We start from the raw sequence: 13051 nt of genomic DNA, 5'->3' as shown, positions 1-13051 counted from the left end.
GGTAAGTGGCAATGTTGTAATTGGTCTAAAATACAAGCCTCAATGCTTGTGACTTGTTCTAAAAGGCAACGCAGTTGGGCTTAATGAGTAACTCAGGAGACATTCACAAGTTCCTGCCTTTCCTGGGTTGTAACACCAGGCTCAATAAAAGATATCTCTTAAGAGATTTTATATGTATGAATATATATAATATTTTGATGTATATATAATATTTTGATTATTATTTAATGTTAGTTTTTTGCCTTCATGTATGTATGTGTACCATGTGCATGCCTGATATATGTAGAAATCAGAAGAATGTGTTGGATCTCCTAAAACTTAAGTTATAAATAGTAGTGAGGCAGTATGTGCATACTGGAAATCAATCTTGGGTTGTTTGCTAGGGCAACAAGTGTTCCTGACCACAGAAACGTTTATCCTCCTCCTCAAGTGATATTTTCTTCATAATATGAGATAATATAGTAACCCAGGGATAAATCCTCAGAGGAAGGATAGTTACAGAAGAGACAGCAGAGCAGCAGTGACAGCTGAGGTATCAACAGATTGAATTATGAACACAGAAAGGCAGCTGCCTACACAGGTATAAGAAAAAATAGCTGAACAGTTCAAGAGTTGCTAGGGCAGAAAGAAGAGCAGACTAAGAGAGGCAACAGGAGAGGGAATAGACCTGAGCTTAAGAAGGATAAAGACTTTTAAAGTGTCATACAGAAGAAACAAATGTCCCTGGATAACAGAAAATTCCAGAGAGCTGTCAAGTCTTTAGGTCAGAGGTGTTTCCAGGCTTGGGCTAAGAGCTCTAATGCTGGCTTGTGTTAATGGCTAAGAAATTCCCCTACTTCCTAGGCCTACATAAGACTTATAAATATCTGCTGCCAAGGAATGAGACATTGTAATATCCATGACTGCCTTGGAGCTGCAAGTCTAACCACAGAGGAAGGCTGAACATTCTCTACTTCCTTGGCCCACACAAGAACTGAAACACCTATAAGGCTAAGGGTCTCAATATCAGAGGCTTGCACAAGAACTGCAATACTAGAGGGTGTCACTTCCTGCTCTTCATACTACTGTGGATACTTTTATATTTTAATTTTTTGTTTTATTTGTTTGTTTTGACAAAGGATGCCATGTAAGCTACCTGACCCCCAAACTCACTTATAGGACCTTGAACTCTTGATCCTCCTGCCTCCAGCTCCCAAGTACATGGATTAGAGGTCTCTGCCACCATATACCATTTCTACATGCCTGAGATGGAATCCAAATGAGCCATATAGACAAATTTTTAAAGTCTTATTAAATAAGAAACACAGAGCCAAATACAGAGGTAATAGCTGAAGACACCAGAGCGAATAATTGTGACTAGCCTTAGCTTACTACCAGCAGTAGTTTCCACACACAGAAAGAGAGCTTCTTCCTGTCTAAACTGAACTTCTTTGCCTTCCTCTTCTGCCTTCTCATTGGCTCTAAGCCAAGCCACATGACTTCATCACAGCCTGTCTATACAGACCTCCAGGTCTCTATGGTTGGTACTGGGATTAAAGGCTCCTGTCACCAAGGTTGGCTGTGCCCTGGACCACACAGAGACTCTGCCTGTCATGTAACCAGATTAAGGGTGTGGGCTACTACTGCCTGACTTCTGTTTATGGCTTCCTGACCTCTGATCTCCAGGCAGACTTTATTTATTAACATACAAATAAAATATCACATTTCAGCACAAATAAAGTATCACCAGAGTCATATCACCACCCAATATTTCTGAATAATTTGTGAAGTTTATACCATTCATGTACCTGTAGAAAATAGAGAGCCCCTAAACCACATAATAATTTAAGAACAAGAGGGTAAAATAGAATGGGTCTTTACTTACTAGCTATCAGGGGTTATTAGAAAGCTCCAGTACTCAGGCTGGAGGAAAACAATGAAGACATGTCAAATACAATGGAACAGAAGTGAAAGGACATAGAAACAGATCTATACATAAAATAAATTTTTATTTATAACAAAAAGAATTATAATTCTGAGGTTTATACCATTTAAAAAAAGAGGCAAAGTTTATAGTTAATGTTGTTCTATACCCTGGAGTAAGCAGCCTTCATATAAAAATAATTTAATGTGAGATCATAGTACTGTAACACAGTCTTTTCGCAAAACAGTGAGCAATAATCTATGGTCTCAAACTTATCACTGAAGTTATATGCAAGCAACAAGGTGGTCAAAAGTGAAAATACTTCTCTTTAAAGATGGGTTAATTTGTTCCCATTTTTTGTACTGCTAGGAATTGGACCCAGGGCCTTGCATATACTAGGCAAGTGTTCTACCAGAGTTTCACCTTCAATCCTTTCTTCCCACTTAAAAACAGGGGGCAGAGCAAAAGGCTTTGCCATCTACATCAGTTATGAAAACCTATCTCTTCATTTTTTGTTGCTGATTTTGCTCCAATATACAGTCAGGTACAGGTGGATTCTAAAACCAAATCAGACCAATGTTTCACCATATAATCATCTTTCTACAATCTATAGCATCAACCTGTGCTAAATCTATCACCTATCAGCTTTCAATCCTCCATTTATCCCATCTACAATCTATCTTCTATATGTCATCTCTCAACTATCTGCCACCAATCTTTCCATCATCCATTGTCTACCATTTATTTTCTACATATCATTATCTATCTTCTATCATCTATCAACCTATTATCTATCTTCTATCATGTACTGTATTTCTATCATATATCTCCTCTTGTCTATTTTCTATCAAATCTGTCTAAACTCTATCATCTGTCTATATATTTATATAAATCCATACTCTATTTTCTATCCACTAGGTATTTATCATATATGCACCTCTCATTTATCTATATAGCACCTACCTTTTGTCTACCATGTATCACTTATCTTCAATTGCCTGTATTTTATGTAATATATAACATCTGTCATAGATTTATACTTATCATCTAACTATCCACCATACTCAAGCCATCCTGTGTTTTTTCTTATTTCACATCAATAATCTATTGTCTTACTAAACTGTATCTGTCTTTCAGATATTATCTTCTATCTTTAATCTGTCATCTACTGATCCTGTGTTTACATTCAATTTATCATTTATATCCTTGCTATCCTGTGTCTAATTTTCATAGATCATTGATGAACTGCCTATATATACTGTATCCCTCCTAGATCTATTATCTTTCATCTGTCATCAATCTAGCTACCCTGTGTCTATCTCTCAAATTTCTACACTCTGTCATACATTTATCCTGTGTCTACATTCAATCCATCTATCTCTATTCTCTACCTCTCCTATGCCTATCTACCTGTGTACCTTCTAATTATCTTGTGTCTATCTTTGAATCAGTCCTGTAGTTATTCTGTGTCTATCTTCCATTGATGGAACACTCTTCCTATCCTGATACTATCTCTATAAATGGATTATCTATCCTCTAGCTATCCTGTCTATCTACTATCAATCATTTATCCTCTGACTATCATTGATCTTCCATCTATCATTCATCTATCCTTTAGCTATTCTGTGTCTATTTTCCATTCATCATTTTCCATCTGTGCATCATCTATCCCCCAAATACTCTGTGTCTGTCTAACATGTATCTAGCCTCTAGCTTTTGCATATCTTTCTTTCATCTATCAATCATTCATCATCAAGCTATCCTATGCCGATCTTCCTCTACCAACTCTCCTGTACCTCTCCTCTATCTATATTCCACTTGTAATATATCCTCTAGCATGTTTATGCCCATCTTCTATATACTTTTTTTACATCTATATATCATATATACTCAGGCTACCCTGTCTGTTCTCATTCTACCACCTTTATACTAGCTATCTTGTAACTATCATCCATCACCTATATTCTAGCTGTACTATGTTTTTCAGCTGTCATTTTCCTTTAACTACCCTGTGTCAATCTACCAACTATCTATCATCTATCCCTTAGCCATCCTCTATCATATATCTAGCCACATTTCATCTCTCTTCTTTCTTCTGCATCCCCTTGCTTCAATTTATCACCTATTCTTTATCTTAGTTCTTCATTTTCTATTATCTATACATTACCATCTATTGTCTATAATCTACCATCATTTTTGTATCAGTGACTGATAATTTATCACCTATCAATCATTTGCCATCCTTCATGTGTTTCAGTACCATTTAAACCTCATGATAATACTTGTCAGTATTTAAAAATACAGCCAGTCTGGTCCTATATGCCAATGTATGGCATAAGGGTATTAGAGATAATGAACTGTGCTATAAATTGTATTACTTGAGAAAATGAGAGGCATTTTATAAAGATCAAGTTAGACAACTAAGGTTAAAGATCACAGATAGGTATGAACTTGACTACATGAATTCAGACTGAACTAAACTGATATAACTGAAATATGAAATTATCAAATCCACAGTTTACAGTTGGTGAGTTCACCATCCCTGTCTCAATGATAGGTACAACATTAAACATAAAATAACTCAAGATTTTCAACTTACAGCACAGCACCAGCTGACTTGACCTTATCTCACCACCTACTTGAAGACAACTGCTCTTATGTTTACTGTATCCAGGCAACCACAGAATGCACACTGCCTATGTGATTGGTTGAGATCATAAGACCCATCGACTCTGATTGGCCAAAGGCTGTGATTGGACAAAACTCAAATTTAAATGACTCTGGTTTCTGTTAAGAGCAGGAATGTGATTGGTCTAAAAATACCAAATTCAATTACTATGATTGGTCCTAAGTGTCATTCATCTTTGATGAATGATTGGAGGTAAGTGGCAATGTTGTAATTGGTCTAAAATACAAGCCTCAATGCTTGTGACTTGTTCTAAAAGGCAACGCAGTTGGGCTTAATGAGTAACTCAGGAGACATTCACAAGTTCCTGCCTTTCCTGAGTTGTAACACCAGGCTCAATAAAAGATATCTCTTAAGAGATTTTATATGTATGAATATATATAATATTTTGATGTATATATAATATTTTGATTATTATTTAATGTTAGTTTTTTGCCTTCATGTATGTATGTGTACCATGTGCATGCCTGATATATGTAGAAATCAGAAGAATGTGTTGGATCTCCTAAAACTTAAGTTATAAATAGTAGTGAGGCAGTATGTGCATACTGGAAATCAATCTTGGGTTGTTTGCTAGGGCAACAAGTGTTCCTGACCACAGAAACGTTTATCCTCCTCCTCAAGTGATATTTTCTTCATAATATGAGATAATATAGTAACCCAGGGATAAATCCTCAGAGGAAGGATAGTTACAGAAGAGACAGCAGAGCAGCAGTGACAGCTGAGGTATCAACAGATTGAATTATGAACACAGAAAGGCAGCTGCCTACACAGGTATAAGAAAAAATAGCTGAACAGTTCAAGAGTTGCTAGGGCAGAAAGAAGAGCAGACTAAGAGAGGCAACAGGAGAGGGAATAGACCTGAGCTTAAGAAGGATAAAGACTTTTAAAGTGTCATACAGAAGAAACAAATGTCCCTGGACAACAGAAAATTCCAGAGAGCTGTCAAGTCTTTAGGTCAGAGGTGTTTCCAGGCTTGGGCTAAGAGCTCTAATGCTGGCTTGTGTTAATGGCTAAGAAATTCCCCTACTTCCTAGGCCTACATAAGACTTATAAATATCTGCTGCCAAGGAATGAGACATTGTAATATTCATGACTGCCTTGGAGCTGCAAGTCTAACCACAGAGGAAGGCTGAACATTCTCTACTTCCTTGGCCCACACAAGAACTGAAACACCTATAAGGCTAAGGGTCTCAATATCAGAGGATTATACAAGAACTGCAATACTAGAGGGTGTCACTTCCTGCTCTTCATACTACTGTGGATACTTTTAAATTTTAATTTTTTGTTTTATTTGTTTGTTTTGACAAAGGATGCCATGTAAGTTACCTGACCCCCAAACTCACTATATGACCTTATACTCTTGACCTTCCTGCTTCCAGCTCCCAAGTACAAGGCTTAGAAATCTTGCCAACCAGGATGAAAAGATGGCTTAGAGTTTAAAAGCACTGGTTGCTCCTCCAGAGTTCCTGAGTTCAATTCCCAGCAACCAAATTGTGTCTCACAGCTATCTGTAATGATATATGGTGCCCTCTTCTGCCCTGCAGGAATACATGCATACAGAACACTGTATATATAACAAATTTTTTTAAAAAAAGAAGTCTCTGCAAACATATACAGTTTCTGTATGGCTGAGATGGAAACCAAATGATTCATATCACTGCCCCAATATTTTATGAATAATATTTGATGTTTTTGCCATTCGTGTAGCTGTGGAAAAAAAAAAGAGCCCCTAATCCTCATAGTAATTTAAAAAGAAGAGTATAATATAAAATGGGTCTTTACTTACTAGCTATCAAGGGTTATTTTAAAGCACTCATAATCAGGCTTGTGGGAAACAATGAAGACTTGTAAAATATAATGGAATGGAAGTGAAAACATAGAAATAGATCTATATATAAAATTAATTTTACTTATAATAAAAATATAATTATAATTCTGAGATTTATACCATTAGAAAAGGAGGCAAAGTTCTCTGGATGTCTTTTTTTTTTCGCACTTTGCTCAGATAGATCAACTTTATTTTCTTAGAATTCAAACTATAACTTCACTGATTCTTTTTTTCTTTCTTTTTCTTCATTAAGAAAATTTCGACTCACTCCACATACTCTCCACATCTGATAGAGGGCTGATCTCCAAAATATATAAAGAACTCAAAAAGCTAGACATCAAAATACTGAACAATCCAATTAAAAAATTGTCTACAGAGCTTAACAGAGAATTCTCAGCAGAAGAATCTCCAATGGCTGAAAGGCATTTAAGGAATTGCTCAACATCCTTAGTCATCAGGGAAATGCAAATCAAAACAACTCTGAGATGCCATCTTATACCTGTCAGAATGGCTAAGATCAAAAACACTGAAGACAGCTTATGTTGGAGTGGATATCTTTCTATATGATGTGAATGATGTTACTCTGGTTGGTTGATAAATAAAGCCATTTGTCCTATGTCAAAGCTGCTTAGATGCAGGCAGGAAATCCAAACAGATAGAAGATAAAGGAGAGTGGAGACATGCTGCCAGCTACCACCATGAGAAGCAAGATACAAAAGTTCCAGTATGCCATGAGCCATGTGGCAAAATATAGATTTACAGAAATGGGTTAATTTAAGATATAAGACCTAGCAAGCAAGAAGCCTTCCATGGCCATAGTTTAAAAATAATATAAGCCTGTGTGTGTTTATTTGGGTCTGAGTGGCTGCAGACCAGGCAGAACACAGAAAAACTTTCAACTACAATTGGCATCCACACGTGGTGGCAAGAGTTTCCATCTAAAACCTGAGCAAACTTGAGAAGAGATTATAAATGTAGCTAAGAGCACCTTCCTAGTTCATGTTGCTCATGGTGTACCTAGGTACATGATGTGTGCCCTGGCTATGGCAGGATTACAGTGCAGGGGCTTGAGCCAATCAGCATGACAGATTCCTGCCATGGTACACAGAGGCATCTCCATGCCATGTAGAATGCTGCATGATCGATTAATCTTTTACTAGTAAAAACAAAAATTTTCTCTGGGCTACATGCTACTATATGGAGGCTTGAACCCACTGTCTCCCAAAGATGGCAGAAAACATGGCTCCCTGAACTTAAGGTGAATTACCCCTGTCATTTTGAAACGCTGAGGTGGGTGGAGCCAGTAGCCAAAGCTGCTATTTTGGTCCTAATAATGCTGCAGTTTAAAATAGTAGATTAACAATAAATCAGATTCTGATAAAATAATACTCGAAATGGTTTACAATGTGTCTAAAAATATGTGTAGGCTTCAAAAGACAGAGGAAAAGGAATATATGCAGTTATACAAAGAAATTGAAAGTTTTAAAAAATAAAGGCTTTAAAGAGAAAGTAAAGGTAACATAAAAAATAAGCCATGTGAAGATGGAAAGAGCACAGAGAGTCTGGATTTTATTGTCTTTGGATTTTTAACTGCAGAAAGACATTTGATTATAAAAGCTGTGGAGTTAAGCCAATACATATATTTTAAAGGTATCTGAACTTCAAAGTTTATGTCTAAGGATATATTACTTTGGGAAAGAGGTTCAGCTTTTTTTCCACAGAAGATGAGAACCTTTGGATTGATTGAAGGTTAATATGATTTGACCAGCCAAGTTCTACTGAAAGGTCTCCAATAACACCATGGCCCAGATCAACCAACATCTAAAATCAACTTCAAGAAAACTGGTTCAGAAAAGACAGCCTCTCACACTATTCCAGTCAGGACTTGAACATATTCCTAAAATGTTCTTTATATCCCCACAAGAGTACAGTGCCCTTTATTAGCAGGAAAAAGCCTAGAAAACTATTCCCACATTCCCAAAAATGGATTATGGATGTTCATCTTTGTTTAGGTTTTTGGATACAAATTGTATATCTCTATCTCAAAGAAAAAATGGAGATATGAGATAGATAGGACAGGATGAAAGGGTAGATTATTGAATCTACTTTTAAAGACCAACTTGTTTAAAAATGTTTTAAATTGGTATGGATTTTAGTTTGTTGATACAAATTTCTAAAGTTAATTTTGTTATACACACACACACCTATACTTATGGTATCCCGAGTCTATCTTCCATGTAAGGATCATCTATCCTCTACCTATCCTGTTTGTCTACCATCAATCATTAATCCTCTAACTACCAAACAACTTCCTTCAATCTATCTTTTATCTGTCCTTTACCTATTCTGTGTCAATTTCCATTTATCATTTTCCATCTATGTAGCATCTCTCACCCACCTATCCTGTATCTGTCTACCATCTATCTAGCCTCTATCTTTCCCTTGTCTTTTATCTTTATCATTCATCCTCAAGATATCCTATGCCAATCTTCCTCTATCACCTCTCCTCTACCTATCCTGTGTCTATCTTCTACCTCTAATTTATCCTCTAGCATGTCTATGCCCATCTTCTATCAATTCATTTGACATCTATATATTATATATACTCTAGCTATCCTCTGTCTGTTTTCCATCTATCATCTTTCTTCTAGGTATCCTGTAACTATCATCCATCATCTATATTTTAGCTGTACTATGACTGTCCTTTTATCTGACATTTATCCTCAAAATATCTTGAATCTATCTTCCATCTATCTATCATCTATCCCTTAGTTATCCTCTATCATATATCTAGTCATCTTTAATCTCTCTTCTTTCTTCTATACCCCCATTCTTCAATTTATCAGCTATTCTTTACCTTAGTTCTTCTTCTATTATCTATACATTGCCATCTATTGTCTATAATCTACCATTATTTTTGTATCAGTGACCAATAATTTATCACCTATCAATCATTTGTCACCTTTCATGTGTTTTGGTACCATTTAACCCTCATGATAAAACTTTTCAGTATTTAAAAATATAGCCAGTCTGGTCCTATTTATCAATGTAAGGCACAAGGATATCAGAGATAGTGAAGTGTGCTATAAATAGTATTACTTGAGAAAATGAGAGGCATTTCTTAAAGATCAAGTTAGACAACTAAGCTTAAAGACCAAAGATAGGTATGTACTTGACTACATGAGTTCAGACTAAACTAAAAACTGATATAACTGAAATATGAAATTATCAAATCCACAGTTTACAGTTGGTGAGTTCACCATCCCTGTCTCGATGATAGGTACAACATTAAACATAAAATAACTCAAGATTTTTCCATTACAGCACAGCACCAATTGACTTAACCTTACCTCACCACCCACTTGAAGTCAACTGCTCTTATGTTTACTGTATCCGGGCAACCAAAGAATGCACACTGACTATGTGATTGGTTGAGAACATAAGACCCATGGATTCTGATTGGTCCAAGACTGTGATTGGACAAAACACAAATTTAAATGACTCTGGTTTCTGTTAAGAATAAGACTGTGATTGATATAAAAATAAAAACTTCAATTACTATGATTGGTCCTAAGTGTCAATGTTGTGATTTGTTCAAAACATAATCTTTGATGAATGATTGGTGGTAAGTGGCAATGCTGTAATTGGCCTAAAATACAAGACTTAATGCTTGTGACATGTTCTACAAGCCAAAGCAGTTGTGCTTAATGAATGACTAGGCAGACATTCATATGTTATTGCCTTTCCTGGTATGTAATATCTAGCCAAACAAAAGATATCTCTTAAGTGATTATATATATTTTGATTATTATTTTATGTAAGTTTTTTTTTCCTGCATGAATGTATGTGTACCAATGTGCATGCCTTGTATATGTAGAGGTCGGAAAAATGTGTTGATCTCCTAGAACTTGAAGTATAAATTGTTGTTAACCACTATGTGGTTACTGGAAATCAAATCTGGGTCATTTGTTAGGGCATCAAGTGTTACTAACCACAGATTCATTTCTCCATCCTTTCCAAGAGATATATTCTTGCCTCATTTTCATAAAATGATATAGTAACCCAGGGATAAACTTCAGAGGTGGGATAGTTACAGAAGAGGCAGCAGAGCATCAGTGGCATCTGAAGTATCAACAGATTGAAATGTGAATGCAGCAAGGCAGCTGTCTACACAGCTACAGGAAATAAATAGCTGAACATTTCAAGAGTGGCTAGGGCAGAAAGAAGGACAGTATAAGAGATGCAATAGGAGTGGAATAGACCTGAGCCTGAAGAAGAAGAGAGAGTTTTAAAGTGTCATACAGAAGAAACAACTGTCCCTGGACAACAGAAAATTCCAGAGAGCAGTCAAGTCTTTGTTTCAGAGGTGTTTTCAGTCTTAGGCTAAGAGCTGTAGTGCTGGCTTGTGTTAATGTCTAAGAAATTCCCCTACTTCCTAGGCCTACATAAGACCTATAAATGTCTGCTGCCAAGGATTGAGACTTTTCAATATCAAAGGCTGCCTTGGATCTGCAAGTCTAATTACAGAGGAAGGTTGAACATTCTCTACTGCTTTGTCCCACACAAGAACTGAAACACCTGTAGGGCTAAGCGTCTGAGTATCAGAGGTTTGCACAAGAAGTGCAATACTAGACCTCTTAGTATTTACAATGTTATTGAACAGAAGGTAGTCATCACACAAAATTTCAAAATTCTCTGTGCATTCTCAAAGACCAACTTTTTATACCAAGGAGATATGCACATACTTTTATGAACTTCTGCTCAAGTAAACAAAAATGGTCTTACAAATCTTAGTATGATCCCAGAAATTTTTATATTTGTAGAGAAAATTCACGATGACATTTTCTCTCTTTGAATGAAGTCATCTGCTAATCATATAAAGCTAATTAAAGACATTTAATCAGTGAGACTAAAGACTAAAATACCTACAGTTTTAAAGTAGATTGCAACGATATTAAACTATATCAAACAACCTCTGGAAACTTTCAATTTATTTTCAATCAAAACTTTCTTCAAAAATTACAACTCATAAGACTATATTTGGTCATTTACATATTCATCTTAAAGTATGATAACTTGGAATGAGGGAAAGGCAACTCCAGCCAAACCCTAGGACAAATATTACCTTCCTCATTTCACACATAAGGGAAACAGAGTTCAGGGATTTCAGTTTATTTTCTAAGATCATCAATTCAGTGGAAAGTGGCAGTACCTGTGCCTCATTCACTGTGCTGTCATTTTCCTCTTAGCATTGGTCCTCTTCCTACATAGTCAGCTATTTAGGAAGATATGAGTCCAGGTAGACATGTCAAACACTGCCTCCCACCCACATTCCTTCCATTCCCTGAATTTCCATCTGTAACTTTTGTAGTCCACTGAGAATAAGCAGAGAAACCCCATGTTTCTTTTGTTTCTGGTTCTCTTACATATCAACAAATCACCCTGATGCCCTGTAGCAATTACATTTATGTCCAATAGCCTTTCTGCGAATGTTCATGTTCTTGAAAATCATCAAAAATCATACATGTACTGACAGCATGTCTTTCATTGGAAAAATGAAGGGGAGGTTTCATCATAATGAAAGTGATAGCAGAAAGGTTTAATCCCAGCACTCGGGAGGCAGAGCCAGGTGGATCTATGTGAGTTCCAGGGCCAGCCTGGTCTACAGAGTGAGATCGAGGATAGGCACCAAAACTACACGGAGAAATCCTGTCTCAAAGAACAAAACAAAACAAAACAAAAAGAAACATAGGACTTGAATATCTGAGAATCCCTGATCTATAGCAAAGAGTGACACTCCCTTGAATTTCAAGATTCTAGACAGAGTCAAGGTTAAAGTGCAGCAGTGCTGTGGGCTTTGTAGGAGGCAAATATCTGAAAGTACATTCCATCTTGACTTTTGAATCTACCCTTGCCTCCCCTCTCATCTCTGTTGGCTGGGTTCCAAGAACTTTCTGCTCCTCTCTCCAACCCAGAGCTCACCAAGAGCTCCTGTAGTCATTTGCTGTTGCTATCATATGAATAGCTCATGGCAAACAAGGACACAATGACCAGTCTATTGTCCCTGAATAGCTTCTGTAGTCAAATGTTTACATAGCAAGTTCATTCTCTTATCTTTCACTTCCTAATTCTACCCTATTGTAGCTGCTCATTGATTCTGTGCACAACTGGGCCAACTGTTGTGTTCATTGTTTCTTTCCAAGCTCAACTAGTGGACACTTTCTTTCTCCACCATATTCTTCCCCTCACCTCCCATTCCTCAGTTAGTCCTAATGTACCAATATCAATTCTTCTCCAAAGGAAAGCAGCTGCAGAATTTACCAAAAATGGCTAATGAAAATTTCAAAAAGTATCTTTGATAATTCACTTGTGAGAAAATGGAGGAAAGGGCAAAGATCACCAGCAGAACATCTTCTAGCCCTGTATCCCGCTTCTCTCCACCGGATCGTTCTTATGTAAAAAGCAGAGATTCATTTGTGGACACAAATGTATGCATCTCACTCATATCTTTCCTTGAGTACCATGTAAACCAAACCCCATTTATTCATTTTCCATTTTATTTACAGTTATTTAGATAGGCTGACCTTGAATGTACTCTTTAACCCAGGAAGGCCTTGACCTCATTGTCTTC

At 36.6% G+C, this 13051-nt stretch overlaps 1 protein-coding gene across 1 annotated transcript in view; it reads right to left on the bottom strand.

Annotated features, from left to right (window-relative positions):
* LOC131900004 (uncharacterized) overlaps positions 1-4541 on the bottom strand; it is a 36050-nt gene extending 31509 nt beyond the window's left edge. The window contains exons 1-2 of the mRNA XM_059251463.1: positions 4503-4541; positions 1865-1902 (exon numbers count right to left, since the gene is read on the bottom strand). The gene's annotated coding sequence lies outside the window, so the exon portion shown is untranslated. The remainder of the gene's footprint in view (positions 1-1864; positions 1903-4502) is intronic.
* Positions 4542-13051: the final 8510 nt, after the last annotated feature.

Source organism: Peromyscus eremicus, chromosome X (genome assembly GCF_949786415.1).
Source record: "Peromyscus eremicus chromosome X, PerEre_H2_v1, whole genome shotgun sequence".
Classification (NCBI taxonomy): domain Eukaryota; kingdom Metazoa; phylum Chordata; class Mammalia; order Rodentia; family Cricetidae; genus Peromyscus; species Peromyscus eremicus.
This window is presented reverse-complemented; position numbering and strand designations above follow the sequence as displayed.